Source organism: Sinocyclocheilus grahami, unplaced genomic scaffold (genome assembly GCF_001515645.1).
Source record: "Sinocyclocheilus grahami isolate Dianchi unplaced genomic scaffold, SAMN03320097.WGS_v1.1 scaffold404.1, whole genome shotgun sequence".
NCBI lineage: Eukaryota > Metazoa > Chordata > Actinopteri > Cypriniformes > Cyprinidae > Sinocyclocheilus > Sinocyclocheilus grahami.
In genome coordinates, this window is record NW_015505583.1 from 737,018 (window position 1) to 744,734 (window position 7,717).

Here is a 7,717-nt window from a genome sequence, read left to right on the forward strand (position 1 = left end):
GTTAGTAGGGATCCAGCCGTAGAGGGCGGGGGCAGGGGCAGGGGCAGCGGCCGCGGAGGCTGCTCTGCCATGGCCTCCTAAACTGCCTGCACCGCTATGGCCTCCTGGACTACCTGCTCCTCCATGGCGCCCCGAGCTCCCTGCTCTGCTATGGCCTCCAAAGCTGCCTGCTCCGCAATGGTTTGTTGGACGGCATGCCCCGCCATGGCTCCCCGAACTGCCTGATCCGCCACTCTGGCACTCTGGAGGTCCGTGGGCGCCGCCCTGGAACCCTGCTCCTAGAGGCCTCCAGAGTGCCCCCCCCCCTCCCCGTTGGATGTTGTGTGGCGCGAGGACGCGCCTTCTGGGGGAGTAATGTCAGAAACTCTTACATGTCTCGTGTTTTCCTCCCCCACGTGTTCCAGTTTAATGTTTATGTCCATGTTTGGTTTTTCCTGTCCTTATGTTTATTTGTTCCTGGTGTTCCTTGTTTAGTTCATTTGATTCCAGCTGTGTTTAATTCGTTTCTGTGGATTTAAAGTGTGTTCTGCCCCTCGTTTCCCATCCGCTGTTAAACGTCATCTCGTGTTCTGTGTTTCCCATGTTCCTAGCTTTGTGTTTGCATTAAAGACTTTGGATTTGCTTCAATCTTCGTCTCCTCGCTCCTTCGTTCTCCTGCTCCCCGTGTGAATCATGACAAGTACAGTACTTACGTTACTTTTAAATTTACAATGAAATATCTGAGTTAGTTTTCAAAAAAGTAACTTTAACCAAATTACTTTGTTTACCAATTTGTTCACTAACATCACTTCTGTCCGCGTGCTGAGAGAAATCAAATGCAGAGGCACTTCCTTCAGTCTGAGGCTTATTAATTTCACTTTCAGTGTGAAAGGGTCTTTACCGTTTCCAAAAAAATTACTTTTGAGTTTTTTGTTTTTAAAAAACAATTGAACAAGCCAGCCAAGGTGAAAGAATTTACGTAAAAGTAACACAATTCATTACTTTCCATAAAAAGTAACCAAGTAATGAAATGATGTACTTTTTGGAGTAATACAATATTGTAACACATCACTTTTTAAAAGTAACTTTCCCCAACACTGCTAATAACCGTTAGCATGCCCATTCATGTAAAATAGAGCTGCACAGTTAGTGCATGTGGCCTTATGATCTACCGATGGGTTACTGGGGCATTTTTGGACTCAAATGCCTTAGTAATAAATGTCATGTTACCAATTACACTGGAGTAAGGTATCAAGGTGAAGCTTGTTAGCATGGCTCCATTAGCCCCTGCTGGTAAATGCTGTAACTACACCATCTGACCACATAACGTATCTTTCTTCATTGACAGCTATTCAAAAATGACCTATTTATTTATTTATTCTTTATTTTATAAGGAACGTATATCACTAATATTTTATTATATTAAAAATAATAAATACAATCTATTATAGATTCAATATAAATATAAATTTTATACTATACTTAATATTATTTTATATACAGTAATATATAATATATTTGACCTTTTTATGTCACAATTCAATGGCTAATGGCATCACAAGAATGCAGATATAGTATCTAATGCAGTTTATAGTTTATGTGTAGTGTCCAAATAGTATATGATTTAAGTCTATTTGTGTTTCATAGATATATTGTATATGTTCCTTCAAGGCAGTATGTAATTGTTTATGATAACTTGCGTCCCAATCCTTATGAAGCTATTTCAACCTCCACACACTGCATTTCACTTAAGTTCTGTGATCCATCATCTTAATAGGAAATCTGCGAGAGCTGAGACATTTGCTGAAAACACTGAGACTTAGAAACAAACTGGCTTTTATATGAACTCTGTCCGCACACACTGCGCCTCTTCACACCCCAAACACAGATAGACTGTAAAAACAGCACAGTATTTTTGGTCTGGCAGTTTGTCATGCGATTCGGAAGTATGGGCCATGTGGGTTAAGCAGCACAGAGAGGTCCTTGCTCCATCCGGAGAGCTCCTCTCTTGCGTTGAGCGGCACAGAGGGCAGGGGTGAACCTGGTCAAGAGCTCTTTTATTCCCAGGCACTGGAAAACTCTTGTCCGTGCGCTGTGCGTTCCTGGCTCTGTGACTTGGGAGCACTTTTCAATGTATAGTATTGCTGTGTGTGCCAGCGGACCCAGAGGAGAAGGTGAAATAGGCAGCTTGCGAAAAACCTCAAAGTTTGTTCACAGACAGGCCTGCCGAAAAAGATTCCGCATTGGCGACCATATGTAATTAGCTGTTTTAGGTAGGTAGCTATAAAACTACATTTTGTTCCTGCTGTTTAATTTCTTTTTCTGTAGCGTGGAATAGAAGATTCTATCACGCTTGCTCAGCGCCCACTCACAGACTGCTGTCTGCTCGTGTCTGCCTCCTCAGCTCTGCTCCAAAACCCAGTGAGCTGCCTACCAAGACAGCTCAGACATCATATAGGTGTGCTTCTGACCGTAAACATCTCCAAATGTCCAAAACATACATAATTTGAGCTACTTTTTTATGCATCCTTCATGGAGAATGTAATCCAGCCTGGGTAACAAATTTAGGTTAAAAAACATTGTGGGAACATCACATTTAAATGTTTCTAAAATGTTGAAAAGTCCAGTTTTCTTGTTGTGATTACAATGTTATTTAAAGGGGTCCTATTATGCTCTTTTACAAAGTCTTGATTTTGTTTTGGGGGTGTACTAGAACATGCTCTCATACTAGATTGTTTGAAAAACACATTTTTCACATATTTTACATTATTACAACACCTCTCTCCCCAGTCTGGCATGAACGGCTAGAATAGTTCCTTTATCAAATGAAGGCCCGCCTTCTGAAATACGAAATGTGCTGTGATTGGTTAGCTGGGCCAGTGTGTGCTGTGATTGGTTAGCTTTAAAGTTACAAAAACATTTCTTAGAACGTAAATCAAGTTACACATATCATCATAAGAATGTTCAAAGAACATCAGAAATGCGAGATAAAATGTCGTAATTACTTGTATAATTTATTTCATGGCAGAAACAAGCTTCCATAAACATGTATTTAAGGTGTAAGGAATCTATTTAATTCTTTTTACTTCTTGGTTACACCACATGACATGTTTTTGAGTGATGATATTGAAACATTCATTTTTAAGAACTTTCCACATGTTTTTCAAACTGGATGTTCCTTTTTCTTTATTGTATGCACTTTTTTATTTGTTAGTGACCCATCTCTTCTCATGACTAATGCTGTTTTGTCTGGTTTCTGTCTATGTAGGCAGTAGACAGCAAGGGAGCTCGCTAGGTTTTGGAACGCGGCTCTTGTTCCCCTCTTGTGGTTTTGGTCAATGCAGTGGAAAGCATTGGGGAGTTACTCGGCCATAAAGATGAGGCTCAACCAACCCTGAGAGCCTCAGAGGTGAAGAGTCCATCACGCTAGAAGATGTTTGTTGCTCCTGTATGGAAGTCGAGCAATATGGGTCGTTTCATGGTCAAGTCATCGATTTCTTTTATAGGGTGTTACGAAGAAAAAGTGTGTAATGGTAAGGATTTTAGACAATCTAAACAAACCCTTCTAACTACTGTGGTCCTCTGAAAAATCTGAAGGATTCTCGTGCGGTGTGCGGAGATGTGTAAGTGCGCGCACGCTTGTGTGTTGTTTTTCAGCAAGACAGGTTTGCATTAGACGATAATGACAGTAATCATATGGGTTTACCGTGCATGGCGGTGCTGTCTGCCTCCCGTGTATTTGCCAGCCCTTAATCAAGCGATCTGTCTCTAAACTAGTGTCTCATGCCCTGTGTCCACTCTAGTTATATAGCGCTCACAGCAGGCAGCAGGTAGGCACGGCTTCACACAGTGCTTCTCGTCCTCTGCCCAGAGAAAGACATGGAAGCCAAATGAGGTTATTCATTTTCTGGCCTGATGTCATTCTTAAATGGCCTATAATCAGCAGTTTCCTGCTAACTGATTGGAGGAGACAGAGCAGGCTGGCTGCAGCATACAGTTAGGTTTTGGATGCCCTTACATCCTCTTTTATGCCAACTAGAAAATCATAATTTGGAAATGGCACAATGGCAAGAAACTTTAGCCTGTGAATGTCATTAAAAGGTGACTAAATGCCTAAAGGAGAACATGACAAATGCCGAAATGGCTCTTTATGAGTCAAGTATAACAAACTAACTGAGATTGCCACAGTTTCTAAAGGAAATCTGAGTGGTTTGCTGCCAAAGCCAGGTTGATTTGGGTGATTGCCAGAGCTGGATTACTTACAAATTTTAGTCTGTTACTGATTACAGATGAAAACAGTAATGTAATCTAGGTTACTACTTTTAGGTAATGTATTCTGACTACTTTATAGATAACTTTTAGATTGCTTTTTTTTTTTATCAAACTTGTTTTAAGCTTACCATTAAACGTACCATATTTATATAAAAAAAGCAAAAAGAACGAAAACATATTCCATTTTTGATATCAACATAACAAAATGCATTAAACATTACATTACACCAGGGTTTCCCATACTGGGCTTAATGTAAGAACTGCAGTGTGTTTATGAGTTAATAAAAAGCTAATAATTCAAATTAAAAATTGAACGCTAAAATATAAATATTTTATTTGTTTACCTGCATGCCAATGTCACCATTAACTGACATAAGTTAACTGTAAATCCTTTAATTTTTTATATTTGGCATGTTTGTGTGCTGTTGTGCGTCCCTGTAATAAACAGAGTGTACGCACGCTGTGGACCCGCCTATACTAACGTGCTCTTTTTAAATAACAAAAAAAATATTACTACGTCGGGCTGAAACTAGCAAAAAAACACTTGCGTTGCGCCTGGCGCCGCATTGCGCCAGGTGTGTAATAGAGCCCCTAAAGTCTTCCAGATTTTACATATTTTTGTCCAGACTTCCAGAATCAGCAGTTACTGAATGTCACTCCGGATATGATGAAGACATAGTGATTCACAGCTATACATCAACATCACTTTTTTTTCAGAATTGGTTTCAGAAGCATGGTTTGCAGATTTATTTACATGACATTTTGTGAATATAGTCCAAGCTAAATGGTATGACACACAGTATGATTTAGGAGGAAAATTTAAAAGAGAAAAGGAAGAATTAGAGAGAATCAATAAATTATGAATAATTTACTGTCATTGTCTGAATCATATGTAATCATGTAATCCATAAAAAGTACCAGTAATATACTTTTAAGTACTTAATTTTTGGAATCTAATTGCGTAATTCAGATCATATGTAATCAGTTACTACCCAGAACTGGTGATTGCTAGCTATTGTTACATTATGTGGTGGCTAAGATGTTCTGAAGGGTTGTTAGCATGTTGCTATACAGTTGCCTGGATGTTCTGGATGGTTTCTAGGCCAAGTCAAAATAGCCGATGCTATTTTGCACCGATGCTATGCTATCTTGATCCGATGCAAAATCTGTGGAACTTTTTTGCCCTCATGTGAAAATTTCAATTTCATGGATATCTACTGAAATGATTGCCTACAATGACAACATGAAAAAAACATCTCAGGTTACGCATGTAACCATGGTTCCCTGAGAATAGGGAACGAGACGCTGCATCCTCTAGAGGGCACTAGGGGAACGTCTAGAGGACGCAGCGTGGAGTTCCCTTTCGAAAGGGAACGTCTCCGGTTACGCATGTAACCATGGTTCCCTGTGAATAGGGAACGAGCCCTAGCGCCCTCTAGAGGATGCAGTGTGGAGTTCCCTTGTGAATTTGCGTTAACTTGTATTAAGCTGTAACATGAATCTATTTTTTTTTATTATTCAAGAAAATCACTATTCCTAAACACATTCTTCTCTGTTTCTTTCTTTGCTTGACTCTTTCCAACTACATGCCATGTTTGAGCCCTCATTGGAGAACATGGTAAAAAGAATGTAATGTGACAACTTCAAAATCATGTATTAACTTGAGTTAAAGTGCAGCATTATGCCATCACAATGGTGAATATAGTAAGATAGATAAAATGACAGAAATAAGAGTTCTGAAAAAAGAGTAATAAGTAAAATCTTAATATGAATACATTAAATAAAAAAATACACTAACATAACCTCAGTTCCCCAAGAAAAGGGAACGAGCGTTGCGTCAAGGACACATTATGGGAAACTTCTAATTTTTTCACGTTTGTGTACTGTAGCTGCACAAACCAATGGTGCCGTATAGGACACATTTTAGAGAGGAAAGTGGAAAGCACACTCAAAATGATTGGATAAAAGCAGCCCTTTGAAGTGAACTCAAACCGGTCGCAAAATACGTCCCCTGGTAGTAATTGTCACTACAGACAGCAAAACCCGTCATTATAGCACACAATATAACCTGTCATTGCTGTCAGCTTGCCTGTTCCAGCTGAAACACACATACATTTATACAAGGCCAAACAGTGTCTACAGCAAAACATCCAAAAATGATTATACACTATGTGTGAATACAGGCCAAATGCAATGGAAGCGTAAAATAGCGTGTCATATTTTTAAGTATTAAAAACATTTATGGAGCCAAATTTGAACATTAAGTTGAACATAAGGGCCTATTACTTACTACACACCAAAAAGTATTTGAACACATTTTTAAATTCTTTTAATTATATAACTAGAAGGAAAAAGTAGTGTGTTGTTTGACATCTGTCAAATGTTAATGGGAACGCTCATGGTTAATGTGATAATTGTGATGAACTACACCTGTGTGAACTTTACCTTGACAAATCACCTTGAAACCAATTGATTAAATGTCATTCCAAAATCTTCTGAGGACAGTGCTAATATTATTTGTCTGCATATGCATTTGATATTTTTTTTATCTAATGCAATGCATTTTTTGTTTTTATTTTTTCTTTCTTTCTTTCTTTCTTTCTTTCCACTGCATATTAAAAAAATCAATATGGAAAGGACTGCATTTTTGGAATTTATATAAATGGAATTAATCTGCTATATTCCAAGTGGCCAAAAAAGGCACAAAGCACAAGATATCCATGGATTTTGTGCAATTTGTGGATTTCGTTTCCAGTCTATCTGAGCTCTGTCCATTAGTTGTTGAACACAAAAATATTATTTAATAATATAGTTTTTTTTTTGTGTGATGATGGTTCTTCTTTGTAAAAATTCAACTATTTAGTCATGCGTCACTGCATTACAATTAACAAACAAAATGCATGATGAAAATAAGGTAAAATAAACACAAAAGATAGATGAATAATTTTCTCCCCAAATATTTTTATTTAGGTTGAAGTTTACAGCCATGGATCAACAGCGCCCCCTGCCAGTGATACCAGGAGAATGAGAGATGCCAGAATATTTGTTTTATTTTCTCCCACCAGCCTTCAGCACTTCTATTGCTCATACTTAGAGTTAACAACTTCAATGATGCCTCAAATTATGTGTTGATAAGAGGTTTTCTATTCTCTTGCTATATAACTAGAAGGAAAAAGTAGTGTGTTGTTTGACATCTGTCAAATGTTAATGGGAACGCTCATGGTTAATGTGATAATTGTGATGAACTACACCTGTGTGAACTTTACCTTGACAAATCACCTTGAAACCAATTGATTAAATGTCATTCCAAAATCTTCTGAGGACAGTGCTAATATTATTTGTCTGCATATGCATTTGATATTTTTTTTATCTAATGCAATGCATTTTTTGTTTTTATTTTTTCTTTCTTTCTTTCTTTCTTTCTTTCTTTCTTTCTTTCTTTCTTTCTTTCTTTCTTTCTTTCCAC